General features: G+C 44.2%; 1 long non-coding RNA gene across 1 annotated transcript; it reads left to right on the top strand.

Moving 5' to 3' along the window:
- Positions 1 to 15,997: 15,997 nt before the first annotated feature.
- Positions 15,998 to 19,697, top strand: LOC132663479 (uncharacterized). The gene is made up of 2 exons (XR_009603070.2): positions 15,998 to 16,149; positions 19,226 to 19,697. It is a non-coding gene; the product is annotated as an uncharacterized LOC132663479 (long non-coding RNA).
- The last annotated feature ends 6,907 nt before the right edge of the window (positions 19,698 to 26,604 follow it).

Genomic DNA, 26,604 nt, shown 5'->3' with positions numbered 1-26,604 from the left:
CAGTCGGGACTGCTGGCTTTTGATGTGACCCGAGTGGTTCACATGAGGGCCTGAATGATAGATTGAGGGCAGAGAGGAGGTGGGGAACTTGTATTTGCCAAGAAGTTATTACACTATTATTTTTAAGACAGATGATTCCTCCAGGGGTAGATTATGTGAAGAAGCCTTTGTGATGTGCAGGTTTTCACTGCAGGGGTCAAAAACACAAATGGCTACAGCTGGGGGCGGGGGCGGGCAGGGAAGGCAGTCTAACTGGGTTAAGCCAGCTGAGTTAACCAATAGGGTGGGTGGGGACTGAGGACCTGGGGAGGGACATTTGCATTCAACAACAACCGCAGGGGACTGTGCGAGTCCTACCGAAGCCCCCTCACCACCTCCTGCACCCCCTTAGTGTGACCACTGAGGAAACCGCAGAGGAGCCTGCGCTCTCTATGGCCAAGGGCGGCATTGGATCCAGACCCCACCAGGTCTCCTGGCGGCCCGGTGCCCTGCAGGGTAGAAGATACTTTTCTCAGAGAAGACTTAGAACGCTGAGGCAAATCCACGCGGTCCTGATGGCATGTTTCTCCCTGTTACTCTTTCTCACATTTTTACTGACGGTTCTAGAATCAACATTCTCTTTGTCGGTACCAAAAAAAAAAAAAAAAAAAAAAAAAAAAAAAGTTCGTTTACACCATCCAGAGAAACCTACAAGAGGAGCGACAGCGTGGAGCTTATCATGGTTAGAAATCCACATTCAAATACCTTTAAATACAATTTCAGCCCAATATCCGTTTATACTGCAGTTCTCATTTGTAAAAACGCCGACACGTAAACAACCTAGTGTTTGCAACACTAAACCGAATTACCCAGAATACTTCAATAGCCCCATCGCTTAACGATTGTATAGTTATTGCTTACGTCGATGGCACTGGCTGAATCAAGAAGAATTGATTTTTCTGTTCCAAAATGTGTTGATTCCGGTTCAAGAATATTCCGTACAAAACTAAATGTGAACTGGAATTTTAAGACAAAAATGTTAGCATGAGATTATCAATTTACATTGTGAAAAAGTGCGAAGACTTTTCCCATTAACTTTTGGCTTTCCCATTAACCGTGGACTTTTATTTGTGAAATCCTGCCGAGGTGGTTTCATAATCTAGCAATCGGTTCCAAATTAGGGTTCAGATTAGATAATAGTAACACAGATAAAAGTATCCTGCCCTGCTTGTAAACATAAACACTCTTTTCCACTGCAGACAAGTTTTCAGAAAAACACACATATCAAAAAGTCAAGGGTTCAGGGGCACCTGGGTGACTCAGTTGGTTAAGCGACCAACTTCGACTCAGGTCATGATCTTGCGGTTTGTGAGCTCGAGCCCCGCATCGGGCTCTGTGCTGACACCTCAGAGCCTGGAGCCTGCTTCGGATTCTGTGTCTCCCTCTCTCTCTGTCCCTCCCCTGCTCATGCTCTCTCCCTGACTTTCAAAAATAAATAAACGGTAAAAAAAATTAAAAAAAAAAGTCAAGGGTTCAGTCTAATTAATGTTACTTTATATCTTATTGCTAACGTAGGCGGTGGGGGGAGGGGTGGGATGGGAAGGAAAGGAAATAATAGTCTCCTTTGCTTCCTTCATTTGGGAGAAAGTACGAAAGTACATGTACAAACTAGAATGTAATCAACCACTTGTAACGATCTTAAACATTTTAATGCACAAGGCATGGCCTGGGAAAAGCAAGAATCATATTAAATTAGGAAAAAGAATGAAAAAAATGCAAACATTGGGTCATAAGAAAAGATTAATGCCACACAAAAATGTTAGTATAAGGTTATCAATTTACATCGTAAACCCAACTCCATGATAATCACAGAGTTATAGCTAGTCTTTCTAATTAGAGCAGGCGGAATACAGTAGAGTTGAAAGAAATCATTCCTAAACGTCCATGACTTTTTCTGATGCATTTATGGGTTCTTCGCAGATAAACCATAAATGGCTCTTCAGGTTTTCAGAGCAGTTCTCGTTTCATCTGCTCTTGCTTTTTGATTAATCAGTTAAACTACATAAACTGCATGACGACGTTCAACTTTTATATCCTCATACACCTTTGCATATAAGTACAGTCCTTAAGCAGAAGAGACCCAGGTGATTTTCTAAGGCTTGTGATGAAAGGTGCACCAGCAAATGTAGATGCGGAATGATCTCGCCTCCCCAAGAGCCGAAACCCGTTGGGTCCGGCAGAGATCAGATGCATTTTTCTCATTGACCTTTTACCTGGGTAGCCTGAAGTCAAAACTGGGCTGTGCCCTGGCTTATGTCCTCACTTATTAAAGGTGTGAGTATGTTACCTGGAGCTAAGGAGACCCACATGGGTCGCTCTAAGCTCTGTGCTTTCTGCTTCTTGTCTTCTGTTTTCTGCAGCGCTGTCCCCTCACGCTGCCCCTCTGGTGAGAAGCCTCAGGGCACGTTGTCCATCCGGTGGGAAGGAGGTTTGTGCGGAGAAATAAGTCGAATGAATAGCACGTGTTAAAACTCCCCACCGAGCCACAGTATCAAGTTTTTTCCCATGAGAGTGGCAAAGTGACCTAACAGAGGATATCAAGTGCAGGAAAAATTTCAAATAAGAGGGAGAACGCTTTGTGGGCAGTACTATAAGAGTGGACAGAGCGCATTTATTGAATGATTCCTGACTCAGGCGCTGGGCTAAGTATTAGACTTCTATTATATTTATTTAATTCTCCGAAGACTCGCTAAAGGGAAGTACTGGTAACGTTCTTGTTTTATTGATGAGAAAACGCCGGCACCGAGAGATGAGGAGACTTATTCCAACAAATGGTGGGAAATAGTAGGTTTAAATGGCATCCAACCAGCAGACCCTAATTGCTTAACAATTTGGCCCAATGAAATCATTTGGTTATCTTTTTTTTTTTTTTTTTGAGTAGTCCACAACTTGAAGACTTTAGAATTCCCTGAACCCTAGACAGAATTAGAGATTAAAGCAACCATTGACCTTCTCTGCTTTCTGGGATTTGTGTGTGGCCGAATAGTTTGGTCATCAATTTCAATTTCAAAAGCACAAACCTAGGGGCGCAGGGGTGGCTCAGTCGGTTGGGCAGCCGACTTCGGCTCAGGTCATGATCTCGCGGTCTGTGAGTTCGAGCCCCGAGTCGGGCTCTGTGCTGACAGCTCAGAGCCTGGAGCCTGTTTCAGATTCTGTGTCTCCCTCTCTCTGACCCTCCCCCGTTCATGCTTTGTCTCTCTCTGTCTCAAAAATAAAAATAAACGTTAAAAAAAAAAATTAAAAAAAAAAAAAAAAGCACGAACCTCGTTACGTTTTGGGAAAGGTAGACATCCAAAACTCAACACTCCATCAGTTATTCTACCATTACATTCTTTTTTAATTTATCATTGGGCTTATAATAAAACAAGATGGTAGCTATACCATCCATCAAGGCTTTGTTACTGAGTGAGGGTCAGGGTCTGTGCTAAATATTTTACGTACGGTATTTAATCCTCAGTGATATTTTGGCTATAATTATCCCCATTTTGCAGATGAAAAAAGAGAGATTCCAAGATTGAGCAATTTACTCTAAATTCACACATCGTTGATGTGGTGGACCCAAGATTGAAACCCAGGGCATGCCTGACTACAGAAACCATGATCACCGGGGGGCGCCTGGGGGGCTCAGCCAGTTAAGCGTCCGACTTAGGCTCAGGTCATGATCTCATGGTTCGGTTGGTGAGTTTGAGCCCCGCATTGGGCTGTCTGCTGTCAGCATGAAGTCTGCTTCGGATCCTCTGCCTCCCTCTCTCTCTGCCCCTCCCCTGCTTGCACTCTCTCTCTCTCTCTCTCTCTCTCAAAAATAAATACACATTAAGAAAAAAATGATCATTACCTTTTTGTTGTGTCTTTACATCCAAATAAACCAACAGATAAATACAAGGTATTAAAGAAGAGTAAAACACTTTTAAATGAAAACATATTTATTGGCATAAAGGTACTAACACCTCCTGGAAGAAGGCTTTCTACAAGTGTGCAGTTCAGCATTTTGTGGACCAGATTTTAATCTGGTCCAGGGGGGTTACCAGGGCTCACTCATCATGATCTCAGAAATCCGAGGATGGCCTTAAGGGTGTTTGTGCCCTTGTGAAAACCAAAGCTCCCAGAATTGTGGCACCTGGGAGGGCTTTTCATCCTTTACCCTTTAATATTCACTCGGAGGCTAGGGGAGCGCGCATCTGAAGCTAACGCTGCCCTGGCCCGTGGCTTGGCAGCTACCTGAGATTTGAAAGTATCTCCGTGTGTTCGCCTGGAGAGGTTGGTGCTTAACCGTTGGCCAAGCAGTCTAATGATGATGCAAGTGGGCTTCCAGGCCTCGACAAGTTTTCTTTCACCGTGGGTGCCCTGAGGAGAAAGGAGGGGTTCTTGGGATGGCCTCATTGTTTGAGCCTGCCGTGCAGGTGCCCAGCTATGAAACAAAGGCTTCCATTGATGGCGGCGCATGGCCCTGCACAAGCCAATGCAATAAGCCAACGCATATTGCTGAGGGCTGGTACGGAAGTCGACGGTGAGGCATAACCAGGTGGGGGTTCAGGCTCGAAACGGCTTCCTTCTTCTGACTAAATGAATCATGGCCGTGCTAGACAGCAGCCTACCTGCAACATGGCAAAAGGCACGTCTGGAAGTCTGGACGGACCTTGCAGTTCTGAGGCTTTGACATTATGGAACATGCATCCACTTTCCACATCTTCCATCTTCCACGTTCTCCATCTTCCAGAAGGAGAGGAGTCCTGAATGTGCAAAATTACACGCCCTTTATTTTTTAAGAAGCTACGTCTGTAGGACTGTCTTTCCTGCAAAAGGGAAAGAGTCACAGAGACTTTCTTGGATTAAATTTTGTCGGTTTACTAGAAGAAATACAGGTAAGAGGATGAAATATATCATGGAATGTTGAAAAATGTCATTACCATGACTTAAACAAGGAAGTACTAATTGCCTAATTTCACATGTCTTCAGTCCCGATTCTTCTGAGCCTAAAGGTTGTCAGCAGAGGCGCGGAGATCTGGAAATACGTAGAGAAATCTGGCAGGAGGGAGCATAAGAATGTAGCTCGGCCTTGCTCTGAAGCACTTTTGAGAGAGAAGTCATTCATTTATTCATCCATTTACTTGAGAAACATTTGTTAATCTCCTGGAGTTCATTATGTTTAATTAATGACATTACATAAGCTTTCCATCCTGGACCTGAGTTTTTCAGGCTTCTTGGTTTCCAGGTCTGGAAGAAAAGTCACCTTGGAGCTACGGCCAAGATGACCAGTTTCATTTTTCTCAAAAACAAAACAAAACAAAGCAAAACAAAACCCTTTATTGGCAACAACCGTGTGCCAGCGTCCTGATTTGCACGGGGGACAGAAGAGGAAGCAAAACCGGCTGGCTCCTTCCTTCTGCAGTCTTTCTCCTTCCTTGGCACGGGGCTCCTCAGGCTTTTCCAGCATTTCCTAGCTGACGAGCACCTGACAGCCACTCTACTTAATTGAACTAAATGAGGCAAGGTATGACAAGCACCCGGCGGAGAGTCAAACTTTGTGGGTGAATTACTAACACTCTCGAGGCCTCGCTGTCCTCATCTGTAAAACGGGAGCAATGAGACCTACCTTAAATGGTTATTGTGCAGGATTAAATGAGATCATGCTTGAACACCACCCATCACAGTGCATAATAGACGCGGAATGCACCAGAAAGGGGGCTAGCCATTGTGGCCAGTTTGGATTACCTTGCCCCTGTCTGTCTGTAGCCGAATTTATGAGCCGCCCTATGCACTGAGGCCACACTCAGGGCCCCTGAAGAGCTCGTCAAGTGGAATTTCAAAGTGCGTGAGAAGTGAACTTCGGTTTCTTAAAAATCTCAGACTCCTGCCTGATTCGCACCGTATTCTAGCCTTTTTTCCTCCAGTGAGCCTTCCTCCGGCATTTTCTACCTCACAGATTATTTTTTTTCTCTCTTTGTGCCTAACAGGAGTAGAGAACTGGCAGGTGTCATGGAAGGATTTCCCCTTCCCTGATTCCCCAGATCACCCTCACTCTGAGTCCCTGCTGAGGGAACACGCTTGTCATTACCTTGAAAACGATTTGAAAACCAACCCCAGGGTTTGGCTCTCGAGCATGGACGTGTGGGCAGCAGCCAGGCTGAGAAACCAGTCCGGATGTCAGGCCCCCCGGGAAAATGTGCCTGGCTCTGTTTGTATTGGCTTCCAGAGAACCCTTCTGACCTGACGTTGTGCTAACTGGGTATTGTGGGAAAGTCCGTCTGACCACTGGCTTCCTGCAGTTGGCTTTTGATTATGCCGAAGGAGGAGCCTGAGAATCCGTGTATGGATCCGGTCTCCGGGGGGGGGGGGGCCCTCTGTTGGTCCAAGCACAAGCCTTCCCTTGCTTGGAGAAGAGGAGGAGGGCAGGGAGGGACCTAACCCAATCTCAGGAAGAAACACCGCGTGCTCAAACCAAAAGTTATCCTTTTCACTTTTGGGCTTAACTCGAACCACAGAGCTTGGCCGTACCCCTCGCTGCCATGAGACAGAGGCCTTTTCTCCAGCCGGGGTCACAAAGAGTGGAACCCAGGCCAGCACAGAGTAAAATTTAACTTCTGTTCATTTTTGTCCCCCTTACTTAAAACACCTTTGGCCCCAAAAGACACTTCCCCACTTCCCCCCGCCCATTGTTCCTCACCAGCACCCTGAGTAGGTGTCTGATGTCCTTACTGTGAAGCCAGAAATCAGTTTGCTGCCTCTTACTTACTGGCCTTCCCATGATTTGGTTAAATCTGATAAGAGTTAAATGAGTTTTGCTTGGCAGGAGCAAAAGAAGGAGCAGGTCCTAAGGGGGAGAAAACAAAGTAAAGTTTATACGTGTTAACGTACCTCGGCCTGATGTGACCTCTTGGGACACCCCCTCTCCTCTTCCCGCTCCCCTGCCCTCCTGGTGCCACAGAGCTTGTGATTCTCACAAGGGTCCCAGCCGATCCCTCCCTCTGTCCTACCCCTTTTCCTTCCTCTTGTCACTGTTAGTGATAGGGGGTTACCAAACTTGTACACACTCAAGTAGGAATGGCTGATGAGTCACTGTTCTCTCTGCCCTTCCTCCCCTTTTCCCAGAGGTGTTTTCTCACGGGTTGGACTTTTTTTAATTTCATGATGGGGGAAAGAAACTCTCCAGGGGGCAAGATTTAGAGGCAGGCAGCATGGGTCGAGAAAGACACAGCTTCCAGAGCCAGATAGATTTGGGTCCCAGCTACACGTGTTGGGTCAATTTTGCCTCATCACTTTGATCTTCAATATCCCCATCTACAGAGTGAAGATAACATCTTTTTTAGAAATGATGTCAAGCTTCTAGCTTGGTGCTGCCTGGAAGACACTTTCTATATCATCAGTGAGATCATTATTATTGGCTGCTCTCTGTGGATTTCAGACCAGTCCTAGGGAGGGACGAATGTTAAGGAGGCCTCCAATGGTGGGAGCCACAGCTGCCGTTATCTGCCTACTGGCGTTGTGTCCTAAGGTGCCCCTGAAGGAATCTGGGTGCCAAAGAAGGACGAGGAAGAGACAAGGAGAGGCAATAATGCTGTCCTGCTTGGAGTCCATGCGAAATGACATGTATCACCTGTGATCACCTGTGGCCACAAAGGTTTCATTCAGGTGAGGAGACCAGAGGCTCAGTGGACCAAGCCTCTTTGGTAATGGGGTAACGGGGCAGAATTAGCAGCTCACTGCTGAGGCTGGTGACTCCATCTTTGAGGGGCTCCCAAGTCCCTTAATGCCCCCAACTTCCACAGGTCACCCTTTTCTTTCTATGCCAGTGATTCTCTGCCCCTTAAAATCTCGTGGGGGCATGGGCCTGGCCACTGTTAAAAATCCCCGTTGGAGACCCAGCCTATTCCCATTCTCCCCAGATGGATCCCAAACGGTCATGGAAGCTGGATGATAATTAAACATGATGTTTAATCTGTGATGCATTAAATCGTGCATTTTGTGTACTTTAAATTTTGTATATTCCTAATTCCAACAGGCATGGTCTAACGTAGTATGGTCATCTTGCCCAAACAGTAGATTTCTAGCCTTCCAATGTAAAAGAAGGAGGAGAAGGAGGAGGTGGAGGAGGAGGAGGAGGATGAGGAGAAGGGGAAAGAGGAGAAAGAGGAAGGAAGAAGGGATCATCACTTAGGTTCCTTTCTGGAGCAACATCGTCAGAGAATAATTAAGATATTAAAAAATCGTCTTTTCAGGACAAGTCTAAGAAACCTTCCAGGGTGGTTTTTCCATTTCTTTCAACTGATCAATTAGCCCAAATAGAAAGCCTCACACAAAGTGAGACATTTTGTCTTTCATGACACCTGTGTCGTCTAAGTTGCTCTTTTTGAAATTCCACATGCCTGTCAAACCTGCACACTGATGGTTGACCAAGTTTCCACTCTCACTGCAAACAGGTATCTGCGACATCCTTACAGCTTTAGAAAATTGTATTTTACTCTAAAGAGCTACTGTGACACTTAGCATAGGCACACTAAGGATCAAGGAAAGCTGAGGTTCTTGACATTTAATATCTGACCTAGGAGGATTATCGAGAAGGACTGAGCCACCCCCCACTGTCAAAATATTGAAATTCTGGCACAAGGAAGAGTGACATGACTAGGATTTTTTTTCGGTTCAAATGAGCACAACTCGGATGAAGGGTTAGAAGTTACAAGGAGACGCATTTCTAGCAAGTGTGAGGGGACTCTTTGTCAGTGGAAGATGGAAGGAATGAGCAGCACACGAGAACATCTCTTGACCAGTAAGTTCACACACCGGGAGGTCAGAATGGTGAGTGTTCCAAAGCAGGGGTGGGGGCGAGCTACCTCGCTGGTTACCGAAGACAGAGCAACTGAAACCAACAAGGACAAAGGCAGGGAAGAGAATACATTCATTCCGCATCCGAAAGTATCTCCTACGTTCACGAGAACTTTTAGAAAGAGCTTTCACTGTAAGATGTTTAAGCTACTAAACCTTCGAAAACTCTTCAAAATGAAGTAAATTCTATATTCAGTGTCTATTTCAGGCAGTGGTTTACTCAATATTTGGTCTGCGTATCAGGAGGATTTGTTCAGATGTGTTAGCCGACCTGGCCTATCAGGGAGGGCCAGCCATTAGATGTATTTTCCAAGCGAGCTCATTCAATAATATCAGTCATAGATGGGCAAACGTAAGTCTTATTTGAATGTGCCAAGCCTGCTTTCGCATTAGCATTTTGTTGGGTTGTGATTGGCCTCCCAGCCTTTGGGAGCCAAAGTAGACCTTATGCCACCCAGGTGTGCCGGTGTGCGTGCATTGTGTTCTCGGCCACGCCAAGGAGATCCAGGTCATTTCCAAATCCTGGCTCTCCTACGTCTCAGCTACTTACCTAGAGTGAGGCATGGATTTCTTTTTTATTTTTTTAATTAATTTTTTTTTTAATATTTGATTTTTGTGAGAGAAACAGAGCATGAGCAGGAGAGGGGCAGAGGGAGGGGAGACACAGAATCCGAAGCAGGCTCCAGGCTCCGAGCTGTCAGCACAGAGTCTGACCCGGGACTTGAACTCATGAACCATGAGATCATGACCTAAGGTGAAGTGGGACCCTTAACTGACTAAGCCACGCAGGTGCCCCGGATTTATCTTGTCTAACGGCCCCTTTCTCTTAGGGTGGGTAGCATTAAATGAGATAATACGAGCCAAGTGTCTCCTCTGGTGCTGGCATGGTTTTCGTCCCTTTCCTTCTCTCCTCCTCCCTCCCTCCCTTCTTTCCATCCATCCTTGACAAATATTTGGCTCTCGCTCTGCACAAACATTGTGCTGAGGATTCGGTAGGGTATTAGACAGAGCTGTTTCTCTTTCAGAAAGTAAAGCTCATTTGGAGGTGGGAGAAGGAATGGCCTAAAAACAAGTAAACAAAATAACTACACATTGTGAAGATTTCTGTAAGAGAAACAGAAGGTGCAGAGGCGGACCATGAGGGTAGGGCACCAAACTTCCAGAGAGTGGCCAGAGTTACTATTATTAATTGCATTGTTGTTATAACGATGGTTTAAGTAGGTTCTTTTTTATTTTATTTTTTAAATGTTTTTATTTACTTTTGAGACGGAGAGAGACCGAGTGTGAGCAGGGGGAGGGGCAGAGATAGAGGGAGACCCAGAATCCAAATCAGGCTCCAGGCTCAGGCTGTCAGCACAGAGCCCTATGTGGGGCTCGAACCCACGAACCTTGAGACCGTGACCTGAGCCGAAGTCTGACACTTAACCGACTGGGCCACCCAGGCACCCCTAAGTGGGTTCTTTAAATTAAAAAAAATACTTTTTTAATGGAATTTTCAAATGTATACAATAAATGATATTTGTTTATAAATGATAAACACATTAAGTAAGTGATTTGGATAATCTTACTATTGCAGGTGAATCTTTAGCGGCCCCGAGCTGATTCCTGGATATGTGGCTGTCACCCTGTACAACGTCACTCCTTTCTCTTCGGTGTGTTCAATACCCTCTAGTAGACTTGGACCTTGTGTCGGCCTCTGTATGTTTAGGTGTGTTAATACATGGAACGTGCTTAGAAAAGCATCCACACCTATGAGCACTCATTAAATTTTGGTGATCTGAGATGTTAGAAGGTGACGGGAATCTGAGAATCTGTCCAAAATTCTTGCTCAGGTATGTTCCCATATGAGACATAACGAATCAGGGATTTAGCCATTCAAAAGCCTAACATGGTGGCTAGGGAAGGTTGCTCATAAAGCAGGACCTTCAACGTCACAGGAATTGTAGGCTTTTGGAGGAAACTACTGGAAAAAGGGCAAGCAAGAAAGTGAATGCAAGTTTTATTTTTGTACGGAGCATCAGTTCCCTTTTGATTTACAAGAGAATTCTATCATTAGATTTTTCAATAAGCTGAAAGCTGATGTTATTTACTTGATTTCGATTGAGATCATCATTGCAATGTATCCATGCATTCTGTCTTGGCTGTCCACCATATTTCAGGTACTTGCAAGATTCTGGAACTTCATATATAAGTTACAGTACTTGGCTCATGGACATGCTTAAGCAAAATGAATAAACAGCACTACAATGTTATTAAAACAGAGGCCTCAACAAAGTGCAGAGGGCAATAAATTCTCCCGGGCCAATTCAATTTGGGCGATAAACTGGTAAAGTAGAGACATCTGGCCTGAGGGAAGCTTCCAGAAGAAGTTGGGGTGAGTTGAGCTTTAAGACGAGATAATGTTTTGCCATGGAGGGAACAGGAGGCGGCCATTTTAGGGGATGGTCGAAAGGGATCCAAAGCTGTGGAATGTAGCAGTGTCCCGGGTAGACTGAGTTCTCCAGTGGGTTCTCCAGTTGCTACAAGAGGTACGTGGGGACAGTGAGTGGGGAGATATCCTGCAAGTTTTAGACTCCATATAAACAGGTATTTTATTGCTTTCTTAGGGCAGTTTTGACTATCTACTTAAATTTAGAGTTTATACCTCAGGAAATGGGGAAGCACAGATTTTAGAGAGTAGAGGAAGCCATAAATAGAAAAATAAAGATATCACTTGGTCCCGGCAAGCCATCAAAGCTTGACCGTGTCTGTGATAGTGACTCTTCCCACCCCATCTCTCCCCGCACCCCCCGGGTCCCTTATTTTCCAAATTAGAATCTTTACATTCTTTGTAAGAATCCAGGAACTATTTTCCATCTTTCAACAAGCTCCAGAAAATGAAGCATTGCCTATAAGATTGAAACCAACGTACTCATCAAAATAGCAGGATGCTTCTTTTAGTTATGACTCTTCAGTGAGGACCTTTGGCCACCAAGACCTTTGGGAAGGTCTTCCTTTCGAGAGCATACATAGCCCAGGAGTTATACATATGGGTTCAAATTTAAGCACTGGCTCTGTCACTTATGAGCTATGTGATGTTGGCCAGCTGATTTAGCCTCCCGAAGCCTTACTTTCTTTGGTGAACTAATAGCACACCTTGTATGTCTATACCTCTTATGTATGTATAGAGTGTGTCCTACCTACAGAAATTAAGAATGCTGCCTAGTATATCACGACCTCTTATGTGTCCATCAGCATCATCGGTCACTACTGGTGAAGAAAGCACAGGACGAGATTTTTGCTCTTTGGGGTCTCTACCAAAGGTCTCTGAGGTCCGCTGTTTCTAGCACTTACCAGCCACACTCTTGGCACTCCAGCTTGCCCCCGTGTCTGCTGACGGCTTTGTCTGAGTGCCTCTAAGATCCCAACTGATCTCCTTTTTGCCCAGTGCCTTGATGAGTGGCTTTCCTGAGCCTGGCTGCTTGCCTCTGTCTTGCAAAAGCCAGAGGGAAATATTCTCAGTGCCTTTCCCCACCCAGCTCATTAGTCAACTTCAGGACTTCAAAAGACATGTTCTGTTTCACTTTGCTGTTTTCTATATGTGACACGTATATAAATGTGTTCGATGCACACTTCCTATGCTTTGGCATGGCTTTGGGGAGGCCTAATGGAGACCAAGTGGTTTCATGCTTTTTAGTCCTTATTGCTTAAGAGAACTGATACAAAGGCCAAGCAAAGAGGTGGTAGGTATGGGTGACATTTAATGTTACAATCACATGGCAAGTCTGAAAATGATCTCAAAGTTAATGACCCTGAATGGCCTTTTCATATACAATAAGCCCCTCTTGAAAATGGCTTAAGATTGAACTTTCTAGAATCGTTGACAACTCGTATCTAACACTGTTCATTGTACAGTGTTGGGCAAATATGATGTGATTCTCTTTGGCTAACAGCCCGTGTACTTTACTGTTCACATACACTTTCCCAAACTTTCAGAACTGGAAACACATAAAAAAGTCAGGAAATCTCACCTGAACAAGCGTTCGTGGGCAGACTTCCGGCCAATAATCCTTCCTATTGCATAGCAAATACTCTGAAGCTTAGCTTCATTTATAGCACTTTGGCTTTCCTACTGTCTTAGTTGTGACTTCCGTTTGGTTGCTAGTGACAGAAATGAAAAAGTAAAACACAATAGTGATTTGAAGATATTGGGAAGTTCTTAGGAGTTTGTTTTCCTCTCCTGTAAAATACTTCTGGTATGGATGCTCCTTGATGCCATTAAAGACTTAGGGCTCCTCTGTTTTTGTGTTACACGATGTATAGGGTGTAACTGTTAACCTCATGCTCTCAAGATGACTGCTGGAATGCCAGCCATGGTGTCCATGTTCAGACTGAGAAAACGAGAGTCTAAAGGGCCAATATATGTGCTGAAAGCCTTGTTTTTAAGAGATTTTTCTGAAGTCCTTCCCTTTCATTTCTACTCGCTTCCCCTCAGTCCTAATACTCTCACATGCTATCCTTCCGTTGCGAGGGAGGTTGGATACATATTTGAATGGGTCCATTTCCTTCTTCAATAAAATGAATGTTTGTCCATAAGGAGAGAATGGCTATTTGGTAGGCAAGTAGCCATCTCTGACACGTCGACCATCTTAGCTAGGATTTTTAATGATTCTTTGGTTAAAAGTCATAAGGGGCAAACGGAAAAGTTAATTAAGCTTCTAATTGTAAGCAGATTTAAAATATTTTGTAATAATAAAGAGCTAATTAACCATACTTCAATCTACAACAATACATTTGAGAAGATGCGTATTGGCCTTTGGTTTCCACTATCCCCTGAGCACTTGTAATCCTGAGCACATGGGGTCGCATTGTATTCATTTGTTCTCTTACAGTCTTTCAGTGGAAGTCTGATGATATTTTTTATCTCATTATGAGGAAGAAAAACATTTGGATGGGAAGAGAGTATGCAAACACTGGGCTCCGAGCACAATGTCTAAATTTTTTTTTATTGTTTGCCAATAACGATTGCGAGTAAGTTCAGTGGTGGAAAAGAAACAGATACTACAACCTGTGAGGAAAAGTACAGAACGGTGCATGCAGTGCTTTTTGGTGATCATGAATGATAGAATTGTTGCTTCACGCAAAGTCATACCGAGGATATTTAACTATAGAGCAACATGTCTCACGATGGGTTCATGAGAGAACCCAGAGAAGTTCGAGAAGGAAGCCAAGACTAGTAAAAACTTACCATTTCAGAGCATCGATTATCTGCAGAGCTCCATGGTGGTTGCTGTTCTTTATTTTATTTCATGTAAATTACACCACACTCATCAGAAGAGGTAGTGCCTCCTGTCTCGTACAGAAACCTACATCAAGTGTGTCCTTGATTTGAACTTGTCTTCTCTCATTAATGTTTCCTTTGATAGAGTCGCACTTGGGCCCAGGTAACAAATGAAAAACTTAGGATTTCAAACCAAATCAGGCTTTTGGACCTTCCCTAAATAGCTGTGGTGACTAATGCTCTTAAATCCCATGTTCTTTCCTCGATACCAGTAATTCTTAATCTTTGGTATACATTAGAATTAATCTCAGGGAAGGAGGCAGTTGGTTAAAATGCAAACGCTGTGGCCCCCTCCCCGCTTCAGAGATCTCCATTTGGCAGATCTGGGCTGGATTCCAGGCATCTGTATTTTAAACTCTCCTCCCAGATGACTCTGTGGCCCCGGTAATGTTAAGGAACACAGCTTTATACCTGTCTGAGTTATTGATGTGCACGTCTGCCTTCCTAACTGGACAAGAGGGGGTCTGGTTGAGCGGGCACTGGCCCTTTCTTGTTTTGGGGTTTTGTTTGGTATATGATGGGTGTTCGAAAGTATTTACAGATTAATATTTAAAAAGCGAAGAGACCTCGTGTCGGGTTGAAGCATAGAATATGAGCCAAAACAGAGTTTGTAACAGCACGAACGAGAGGTGAAGGGTCTGTGCCAAGGGAGAAATCCCCACGAATGTCTCATGACCTGTTCTGCTTACCTCCCTAGCACCCCCACCCCTAGCATAAGTTACCCGGGAGTGAGGCTGGGGTCTGCTGTTGGCTCCTGCATGCCCAGTGCATACAACGGTCCCTGGCACACAATGAAGGGAATGAAAAAAGAATTATGTGATGGCCTGAGTCACAGCAGGAAGGAGTGAGAGTGGAGGGGATACAGGCTAGTCTTGAGTATTGCAGGGCTCAGGGGGCAAAACGCTAAGTTACTCCAACACTTAATTAGCTATTTTTATTAAGTGTCCAAGCCTCCTTCAGTTCATGGGTGTTTTGCTCCTTTTATCTCAAGAAAGATGGCAGAAGTTTGTGTCTTTTGGCTTTGATCACATTATTTCTGGGTTTTGTTACTTAATAAGGCAGAAGTTTAAATTAACATCATTCTCCGTTGCCTGCTTCTGGGTTAGCTGTACAGTAGGGAGCGGTTTTGGCAATTTTTCAGTGGAGGAAAGAAAAGGAAACCTCTGTTTGGGAACTGTGGGGAGGAAGGAGAGAAAGCCATTTACCTGAGCCCCTGGGGTTCCATCTGCTTCCCAGAAAAGATTTGCCATGAAATCAAGTCACCTGACCCTTGTGGGGGCTACATTCCGGGGGCAGGTAGAAGGGGGACTGGGCCAAATCCAGCCTCCAGTCATCACGGGGGCAAAAAGGAAGGTTGGAAGGTGAATTCACAGTCACATCTGTGTTCAGGGCCCTCTCGTGCCTTACAGTGTGGTCAAACATGCTGTCCGACTGAGCAAAAGCCACCTCTACAGGTCCTCCTTACCATGTGACTTTGCCCGGGCTCTGATTCGAGGTCCATGCCAACAAGATCTGCATTTCTTTATTTTCCCCCGTCCACTCCCTCACCATAAGGATAGCTTGGGGGTTTTCAGGGCCCGGTAACCCTTGCTGGCTGCACATTTGGATCCCTTGAGCCAAAGGTTTGTGGCTGTATTAATTGGCCTCAAAGAAAACCTTGCCTTCACTCAAACTGTTTGAATACCTCTTGTTGAATCATAGGCTTGACTCAAGTGTTATTAATTCAAGAATCAGAATGCCTTTTGTCCATATCAGATAAACGTTGCCATAGCAAGTGTAGTGTAAACAGATCTGCTCAAGCCACAACAACCTATAGAAGCCCACAGACAAAGGAGGACCAGTCTCGCCTTCACAGAAACCCTGGTGCTGCAGTAAATGTTACCCACTAGCCTGGGGTACTGCCACATGAACCATTGTGCTGATGAATGGGCCCTGGGACCCACCGATCCAGGGAGAAGCCTTTATCAGTGGTGGGTTTTATCAAATTCGAACAGCCAGTGTAACATCTGGCTTTAATACTGATAGAAACTGTAGGATTTTGGCTGATCTCTTCCATCCTCTGTATCAGCGCCTGTTGTCAGCGGTCTGATGAAGTTAAATTGACTGCTTTTGATTCTTGGAGCACAAGAAAAATTGCAGAACGCATGCTCTCCTCTCTCACCCTCTTGGAACATTCAGGATAAGTTTGCAGTGAGTTGCTTTGGGTCATGAGCTGGAGGATTTAAGGGGGAAGGGGAAGGAGGAGAGAACCTTCCAAAGCCTCATCTCAGATGAGCTTTTGCTCAACCATCAGAGAGGGTATAGTTAAGCCGCACGGGTGATGTCGCTGAATCAGTACCAACCTGGTGTGATCGCAGCCAGAAAAAAAAAAAAAAAAAATCATAATGGCAAGAGAGAGGCCCATGACTGAAATGAGTTTGCAGGGTCTTTTGATGTCAGCCTTCCCCAGAGGACCTTGTCAATCTCACCGACCCTCTGCCGGGCCAGTTGCTGTGGTGTGGCACAACGGGCAATCACAGCGCAGAAAATGACAAGACCCAAGTGAGGATGGAGATTGAATTCACACCTCATCACATCCCATAAAGGGCAATTTTTCAAGGTCAGCGTTTAGGTGAATTAAAGGAACAGCGTTTGGCAGAGGGCCCTCTGCTCACCCTCGGCAGGCCGTCCATCCAGCTGCCGCTCTCTGTGCACGGAGGGAGCTCAGACACACGCAGCCCCCGTGCTCTAATGAGCACATCGAAGTGCTTCCAAGCAGGCTGCTGCTGGGTCTGGGCGCACGTTGTGTTTTTCTTGAAAGATGCCTCCCCGACGTCTAGGAGGGGAAAATTGAAACGGTGATTGCAAACACATCGGTGACGGGAAAATAGGTTCGGGGGCAGACCAAATTATTTTCATCTGGGGGTGAGAGATTTTCTTGTATTGTATTTTACGCGAACGTCGGTGTGGGATCTGTGCACCAAGTGTTCGCTCTGGGCTACCGGCCGTTTTCCGATGGGGCAGGACTGACTGTTCGGTTCAGTCTCCGAAGGCTGCGCCACGTCAGGGTACAAGCAGAGGTGGGGATTGCCCAACGCAGCTGCTCCGTCTCCAGAATGAGCCCACGAGGTCCAGGGAGGTGGAGTGAGCTTTGCGATGTCAAGCAGCGAGTGAGAGGCTGAGGCAGGGCTCCAACCACGCTTTCCTAATTCCCAGCGCTGTGCTCTGCTGGGGACGTCCACGGAAACAATCCTTTGTTAGCCACCTGCCACGTTCCTGACACCATTCTGCGTGTGAAGGAACAGGGAAGTGCAAATCTAGCACGGCAGACTGTAAGGTACAAGATTTACCATGATGCACCGGTGATATTCTTCTTCTCATGTTGTGGATGATGAGAGGGAGGCACACAGAGTAGAAGATGAAGGGCTGCGGTGAGCACGAGAGAGGGAGAGACTGGTTCCTCCGGGGAACCCGGGGAAGGCTTATGGGAGAGGCTGTTTTCAGTTGCTTCTGGGAGAATGGCTAGGATTTGTTGGGAAGGGCTGAAAGGGAAGAGCATTGGGAAACAGCATGAGGAGTATCATGGATTCTGGAAGACCACATTAATAAAGATTTTGTTTTTGTTTTTAAGTGAAAAGCCCAAGCCCATTTTCCCTCCAAACATTTCTACAAGATCTCACCCAAAGTAGTTGAAATTTAATCATCCTGGAACTTTCTTCTTGTCCTATATGTTGAACGTGATTTCTCTGCTTTGGAGAAGTAAGGCAAAAACAAAACAAAACAAAACAAAACAAAACAAAACAAAACAAAACCTAAAACCAAAACCAAAACAAACCCCTCCCAAAGCCCCCAACACACACACACACACACACACACACACACACACCAAAAACCCCCCACTACAGTCAAATAGGTTTTGTGTCTATATTTTTGAACAAGCCAGGCAATTGCAATACCATAACACAAGAAACACATAGAAAAGAAGTGAGAAAATTAGGATGAGGAAAATAAAGAATAAAAAAAATTAGGTGAAATAATAGAAGAGTAGAACGATGGTATTTAGGAAGTTTAATTCATAGGAAGCTAATAATTTTCGTTCAAATGAAGCCTTACTTAGAGGAGTGGCCGACAAGAGAGAATTGGAGCCTCCTGCCTCAGCTTAGTCTCCACCCCAGTACACACGCGCACACACACACACACACACACACACACACACACACCCCTGTGCTCTGTAGTTTCTTGACCATGGTTAGCGCTCCTGCCATGATTCATTTTCCACATTCTGGCGCAGAAATAAATATGAAAAGAGTGAATGAGTTCATTCCAAAAATAATTGAGTAACTTCTCTGTGCCCTGTTCTGTGATATAATTAGGATATTTATTTTGTATCATGAATTGTCTAATTTAGCATCTCTTAGAGCTCATTATTCTGCAATCAAAAAGAGGACTGAGTATGTTCCCCCACCCCCGAAGTCATATGTTGAAGCCCTAACCCCCATTGGGATGGTGTGAGGAGATGAGGCCATTGGGAGGCAACTGGGGTTTTATGAGATCGTGACGATGGACCCCATAATGGCATTAGTTCCCTGAGAAGAGGAGAAAGGGACACCAGAGCCTCTCTCTCCCTGATTTGAGGACACAGCAGTGAAGGCAGCCATCTGCAAGCTAGGAAGAGAGCTGTCACCAAAATCCAATTATGTTGCACTTCTAACCTCCAGGGCTATGAGAAATACATTTCTGCCGTTTAAGCCCCCTCCCACCCTACAGTGTCCTGTTATGGCAACCTGAGCTAAGATCCATCTCATGGTTTTTTTTTTCTGTCTTTGAGCTCCATTATTCACAGAAAATTAAAGATGCCCAGCCTCAGAGAACCTGTTTAAGGATTTCATTGTTTTTAAGATTTTAAGTAAGCTCTACCCCCAATTTGGGGCTCCAATTCACAACGTTGAGATCAAAAGTCACATGCTCCACTGACTGAGCCGGTCAGGGACCCCTGTTTAAGCCTTTTAAACTCGGTATTTCCCAATTTATTCTAAAGAAAAACTCTTTATTTTTCCCTCCCCACAGACTACATGTTACCACATGGGAAGCCAGGATTCTGCGGAATCCGCTGAATGGCTACTCGTCGTCGGACGCTTTGGCAATCAAAAGAATGCAGCCTAGACCTGAGATCCAGAGCCTGAACCCCATGAAGAGTGTCACAGGGACATTTCTTAATGACATTTAGTTCCTTGCCCCTCCGTCTCAACGTTTCCATCCGAAAATTGGGAACTTGTTCCTGCTCAGCACTTCGTAAGGGAATGCAGGACATAGTATGCCTTTTATCCATTCGTGGAGGAGATGTTCTATTACAGCAGAGGCATTTTGCTTTCTTAAACTTGATTTGGGGGAGTGGATATTTATATGTAATCATTGTAATGGCATTTTGATACTCTCCGGAAAAAAGAAAGTAGTTGAGTGTTGTGTCTATGTGAAAGTGAAATACTTCGGTTAGGATTCCTTTTATTTTTTTAATCAATAAACTAGAGGAAAAGGGAAATGGAGCTTTATTTGGTTACTGAAATTCCTAATTAAGTTCTTAATGGCAGAAACATCTCACGATGTTCCAAAGTTTCATTTGGCACAGAGGCAAGTCACTTAGACTCTTTTTTAAACATCAGGTCAAGATATTGGGTTGGACACCTCAGGAAAACAAACTTCCTTATGAGAGCTCGAAGGTGGAAAAACGTGGAGAAAAGGCCGTCCCTGTGGAATTCTGATACAGGCATTTCCTATGGGAGCCGAGGTTTGTGAGAAAATTGACGTTAGCAAGTTCTGGCAGTTAATCCACCAAAAAACAGCGGACTGAAGCCACGTCGTGCTTTTTAAAACATTGAAAGAGGGGTTTGGTGCACGGGTACACTTCCTCGGTTATCCTATGATTTATCAAATGCTGGAAGTCGGAGAAATCGTTCTGATTTCTGTGCCTCCGTAGGGTACCATAATTTAATCTAGTTGGTGGCACCAGACGCTGGTAACCACAGCCAGCCATTATGGGCAGGGGCTCCAAACATATGGCCTGTGCATTGCCTCTCCATCTTCTTCCCTCCATGAATTATTTTTATATTGGATGCCAACCTAGAAAATGCATGAATCTTGATGCACACTGCCAGCCTGTTACCAGCCAGCCCTCCTCCCTCCCCTCCCCCCCAGATCATTGATCCCTTTACCCTCACAGGCCGGAGTCTCATGCTGAGCACCAAGCCAGGCGGCACACGAAGTGTGGGCCCGGTGGCACCAGGGGACTGTCCTTTCTGCCTCTAACTGACACCCACCGCCCCGGCGCGCCCTGGATCTCGCCAGCCATTGTGCTCGGTTTTTCCAAGGCAGCTCTCCGCTGGGCTGCTGTTAGTCACACAGTGACCTGCGGATCTAAGGGAAAAAACAGATGTCCCAATAAATTTTTGTCAAAACGTAATTACCTCGGGATTAGAAAACCACATGGGGGCGGGGAGGGAAAGGAACAGATGTATTACTTTCAAATATGCAATCATTATTCTGCAGAAGTTTAAATAATCAAGAGCTTTAAATGATGCCAGTTGAGAGTGTCCCCGCTCCGCTTACTTTAGTCCCCTCCTTTACCTTCAGCCCTGGGCAGCTTGGGAGTCTCTCCTATTTGCTTTGAGCTAATGGTGCTCCGAGCAGGAGGGAGCGTGTTGCACAAAGTATCATCCTGAGTGCTTTTTCATAAATAAATCTCAGCAAATATGACAGGCTATCTTTCCCCCAGGAACCTGGCCAAGTCTTTTCTTCCTCTCCAGCCGACAAAATATGATAAACTATGAATTTTCCCAGTAACCATAAAAGATTCTGAGTTCCATGATTTGAACTGTTAAGGTGCAGGTCAAGGCAGTATATCTAATAGGAATTCTTGCGGGGAAAATCCTTTTTCTGTTTTCAGTTTTCATGTTTGGTCGAGTGGGAGGGTGTGCCGGGTACTGATCGAAGATTCATTGGGTTATTTGTTAGCTGGTTGTCATGGGCCCCTTAAGGTGAGATGTTAATCTCTTTTAAGTATGCATCCATAGGCTTCAAGGAGGGATCCAGTGGATGAGACACATGAGGCCCCAAATGGACTAAATTCAAGGAGTTGTTGTTGCTTCAGGTCGGTTCGTGGATTGCACCCCCTTTCGGAGGAAATAAACGGGTCTACAGTCCGTCCTCAAAACAACTGTACATGACGCAGGGGCTCAGCAGCTCTTCTGCACTCTTAGATTATGAAAATTCTAGCTATGATTTTAGGGCTTTTATCTTTCTAGAAAAAAATGGTTTTTACCTGTGACCCGGAAGTTGGTGTTCAGAATAGTTACCAATTATCCAGAGTCTGCTAACAGCAGAGGTGCTGCTAAGTCCTTTACATGTGAACTCCTGATCTCTCAGAGGTCTCGTAAAGGAGGCACTGTCACTCCACTTTAGAGATGGGGTAACTGGGGTGCAAAGAAGTTAAATACCTTGCCATATTCCCAAAGCTGGTAAATGACAGAACCCAAATTTGAATCGATGTCTAAATGTATACAAAGACTTCATTGATCCATTGTCTTGTTATGCCTTGGGAGAATCTTCATCTTGCATACGACATAACTAAATATGCTCTGAGAATGGAAATCATAAACCAAAGAACAGCTCGTGTTACGCCGTCCTGGCCATGATATATACATTTTCTGCAAGAAGGAGTCATTTGTAATCGAGCCATTATACTTCCCTTTGCTGAAAGGTAAGCTGATTGTAAGTTAGGCTCTTTGAATCCTGCAATTTTAGCCCATTACAATTGGCCCAAAGCTAACCACACATACCTGGACATGAAAGAGTTAAAAAGAAAATCCCCAGCAAGCCAGTATGCAGAGAAGTGTTGATTCCAGCTGCTTCAGGGGGATATCTGATAGAGGGAGTCAGTCAGGAAACAACCACAGGAAAAGGAATTTTGAAAAATGGGGGTGTCTTCCTGTTAGCCATCAGCCTGAAAGGAGTCTTTTCCTACCTAAATCCGGAGAGGTTTATAAAACTCCACACTCCACGGCAGCATGGAGAAAGGGACATTTTGCGGGGAGAACTGAAAGGGCACTTTTGCCCTGGAAGAAGCGACCCCTTTGGAGAATCTGACATGATGTGGATTTGTAAACCAGCAAATAGAGGAAGCCACGGTAATTGCGGTTGGGGAGGTTCAGAAGGCTGAAATCGGTTCCTAGCCCTTATTTCAAGAAAGGATGAGTCCAACATGAGTCTTTGATACAGACAAAGTTGTTCAAAGGGCAATGTACAACTGTCAACATGAGAAAAGGAGAAAGCCTTGGCCAGGACTGGGACAAAGGCTTTCTGCCCACTGACAAAGCCTCTCCTTGATCAAACTGAGCCCTTTTTCTGACTAGGCCTTGACATTGGGTTCTGTCCTTGTTCTGGTTTAGTCCAGTCATAGGAAGAATCCTGCTGAATCTGTTAATGAAAATCCCCTACGCTTGATATGTGGTGGTCACCCTTTTTCTGATGAAATTCTTCACTACCACCCACCCTGGGTATCTTATCAACAGTCCTGTTGAATTGGTCATGCAAGAATCCCCAGCCTCAATGTTTCCTCTTGATAGTTTTTTTCTTTTCTTTTCTTTTCTTTTCTTTTCTTTTCTTTTCTTTTCTCTTCTTTTCTTTTCTTCTTTTCTTTCTTTTCTTTTCTCTTCTTTTCTTTTTTAAGTTTATTTATTTATATTGAGAAAGAGAGAGAGACAGAGAGACAGAGACAGAGACAGCATGAGTGGGGAAGGGGCAGAGAGGGAGTGAGAGAATCCCAAGCAGGTTCCACACTGTCAATGCAGAGCCTGACACGGGGCTCAATCTCACTAACCCTGAGATCAAAACCTGAGCTGAAATCAGAAGTTGGATGCTCAGCTCACTGAGTCACCCAGATGTCCCCAGTGTTGACAATTTTCTACCCACTGCCCCCACCCTGCCCCTTGGCTATCAATCTCCACTTGTCCTTGTATGTTGAGTTCCACCTCTCTCCCCTCCTGCCACACCCTCATTGAAGTAGTCCTTCTTGAACTCTTTCCTTTGAAAATCTTTCCTAAGTCTTTCTTACTGTCTTTAATCAGTGTCTGAATCATGAATTTATTAATTAGTTCCATAGAATTACATGTTGTATAGGGAAATGGAAAGTAAAAAACATTTGCAAAACTCAAGTTGTGGAAAAATTTCCTCCACCCAAACATTAACGCAAGCATATTTCACATCAATGTCTAGATTGGTCTGTCTCTTACAGCATCCAGCAGTATCACGCAAAATTCAATAGGAATTGATTGCAAAGTTAAAAAAAAAAAAACTTCACACAGTTTTAGAAGAACTGACGAAGCTCCTTCACGTTTTTATATAAATGGTTCTCTTTATGATCATTTCACTAAAGGCAAATGTGAAGGAAAGGATGTTATAACAAGCAACCACACAATTTTGTTAAGAAATGATGTCCTAAACTGCAAGAGTCGATCTTTTAAGAATTAACAAATAAATCAGGGGCACCTGGATGACTCAGTCAGTTGAGTTTCTGACTCTTGATTTTGGCTCGGGTCATGATCAGGTTGGGAGACTGAGTTCAGAGTCAGGCTCTGCACTGGGCTTGGAGACTGCTTAAGATGATCTCTTGCTCACTCTGCCCCTTTCCCCTGCTCATGCTCACTATCTCTATCTAAAATAAAAAAAGAAAATTAAAAAAGAATTAACAGATCATAAAGCAGAGACAAACCTATCTTCATAATTTTAAATTTCAGCCATGTCCTTGTTTTTAATGTATTTATTGTAAGTGAATTTTCCGCTATGAATTATTCTCACATAAGGAGACATTCATATATATTTTAGCTGGATACAGTTCATTCTTTAGTGTGGCATCAGTTCTTATCAATTGATCCTTTCTATTGCTTTATGAAGGCATACGTTAAAATATCCCCTCATGTATTCTTAAGAAGGACTTGAACACGAAAGTTAAATGCACACTTGTGGAGAAGCCTTGAGCTATTTCCAAGGAATTCAGAGAAGAAAAAGATAAAAATATTAAAACGATGAAAGACATAGAAGACAGAGAAGACAATTCAGCAAAGGGCTAACTCTGTTTCTAAAATGGAGAGCACAGCAAATGGAAAAATATTTATAAACATAACAAAAGAAAATTTCTTCTCAAGGGAATCCTGTTTATCAAGAGAAATGGGATGTTATGTATAATAGTCAATATGAAAGCAATGGATAAGTATCTGTCAACCTTGGGGGAAAGAACCTTACCAAGCCAGATGCTCTCATTACTATAAACATTCCTCCAGATAGCCTCAACTGTTAACAAAGGCAACAGACATGGCACTCATAAATCCTTCTTGAAAAAAGCACTTGCTGGAAAATTACTTCAAATAAGATGAATCAAAATAAAGAATTTAAGGAGCGCCTGGGTGGCTCAGTCGGCTGGGTGTCCGACTTCGGCTCAGGTCATGATCTCACGATCTGAGTTTGTGCCCTGCGTCGGGCTCTGGGCGGACAGCTCGGAGCCCGGAGCCTGCTTCGGATTCTGTGTCTCCCTCGCTCTCTGCCCCTCCCCCACTCAGGCTCTGTCTCTCAAAAAAAAAAAAAAAAAACGTTAAAAAAATTTTAAAAAGAAAAAAAGAAAAAAGAAAATAAAGAATTCAGGAATAGCCAAGCTGTGGTAAAAACTGGTGATAAATACTGCATTCGTTTAATCATGAAACTAAGGGGCACCTCGTTGGCTTAGCTGGCAAAGCATGAGAGTCTTGACCTCGGAGTTGTGAGCTCAAGCCCTGCATTCGGTTTATAGACTACTTAAAAATAAAATCTTAAAAAAAAAAAGAAACATGAAACTAAGGTGACAGACGAGAGAATTGCAATTACAGGAAGGAGAATAGACACTAAGCTAGTACAGGAGCAAAAGCAGCAGAATTGAACAATAGAAGTAGGGAGAGTGAGAGGAAGTACAGAGTGATAAAAATGACTTCCGGTTTCAAAGCAGAGTTGACTTCTATTGTCCAAAATAGAAATACATGGTTGTAAAAAGGGTCCCGACTGTGTAATCGTTCTAATCGTCTCCTCTGCTTATCTTAGGGAACTATATTAGCAATTACGTATCTTGTGGCGAAGAAGTGTTTCTTCTGATGGTCTGCGGTTGATTTTATTTCATGATCTATATGCATGGGATAATGTTAACAGATGGTCCAGTGCCCCTCCTGTTGGGAACCACTCTCTCGTGCATGAGGACATGAAACAATACTCCAGGCCCCTGTCTGTTGAGAGGAACACTCAGGTCAGACATGAATCCAGCCAGATCTGGTTCATATTGGCTAGCCACCTCGAATATTTAGTCATAGAAGAATCACAGAGCTCAGCCATTTCCCGTCTGTTGCCTTTCTCTACAATTCCTTAGCTGATGTCTATGAAGTCCAGTTTAGTCACAGGATACAAACAAGGGCAATTTAATCTACAAGTTTGGGGAGTGATCATTTTATACTTAAGTCATTGAGCAAAACCCACCAGCTATTTATGAGACCTTTCTAACTCTTCTTTTTTTAATTTTTTAAATGTTTACTTATTTTTGAGAAAGAGAGAGAGAGAGACCACGTGCGAGCAGGGTAGGGGCAGAGAGAGAGGAGGATAAAAATTTGAAGCGGGCTTTGGGTTCCGGGCTCCAGGATCCAGGCTCCGGGCTGTCAGCACAGAGTCTGACATGGGGCTCGAACTCATGAACCATGAGCCCATGACCTGAGCTGAAGTCGGACGCTTAACTGACTGAGCCACCCAGGTGCCACCCTCCCCCGCAACTAACTCTTAATGTCTTTTTCAAAAATAATTTTGATGTTACATTTTTATAAGGGTTAACAAAGTAGAGTATGAAAGGACACATATTTGGATAAATACTTTATTCTAGATCGCTTGAGAAGTTTTAAGTTTTGGGCAATGAAGGCAATGTTCTTTAAAAAAAAAAAATATGTGGGTTGGTTCTGCTTTTCCCTTCTAAAATCTCTTCTGAAAAGCATTTTTTCCCTGCCCTCCCAAACAGAGACTCCCTTTTGATTTAATTTACCAGAGTCTGATTTTAGGTGTTCACATACATTTTCACTTAGAAGAAAAAAATGAAAAGAAAGACATGTTTTCCCAGTGGGCTTTCCTTTGGAGGCCTTTTATTCAATGGAGCTCGGGGAATCTTTTTTCTTAGATTACAGATACTAATACCATGTTTCCAAAACTGCACTATGATTAACTTTGTTTTGGTAAAAGCTTCTTTGATTATCAGGAAAGCTAATAAGGGTAAATGACAGGGGCATTGCTAAGTCCTCGAGTGGCTGCAAATGGAAAGGAAATTGAGGTGACCACTGAGTACTGGATACCTTCTATCGCCATTGCTTCCGGACAGGTAAGGGTCGCTGAGTCCTTTG

Source organism: Panthera onca, chromosome D4 (assembly GCF_046562875.1).
Source record: "Panthera onca isolate mPanOnc1 chromosome D4, mPanOnc1 haplotype 2, whole genome shotgun sequence".
Lineage (NCBI taxonomy): Eukaryota > Metazoa > Chordata > Mammalia > Carnivora > Felidae > Panthera > Panthera onca.
Note: the sequence above shows the minus strand (reverse complement) of the source record. Positions and strands in the feature narration are given on the sequence as shown.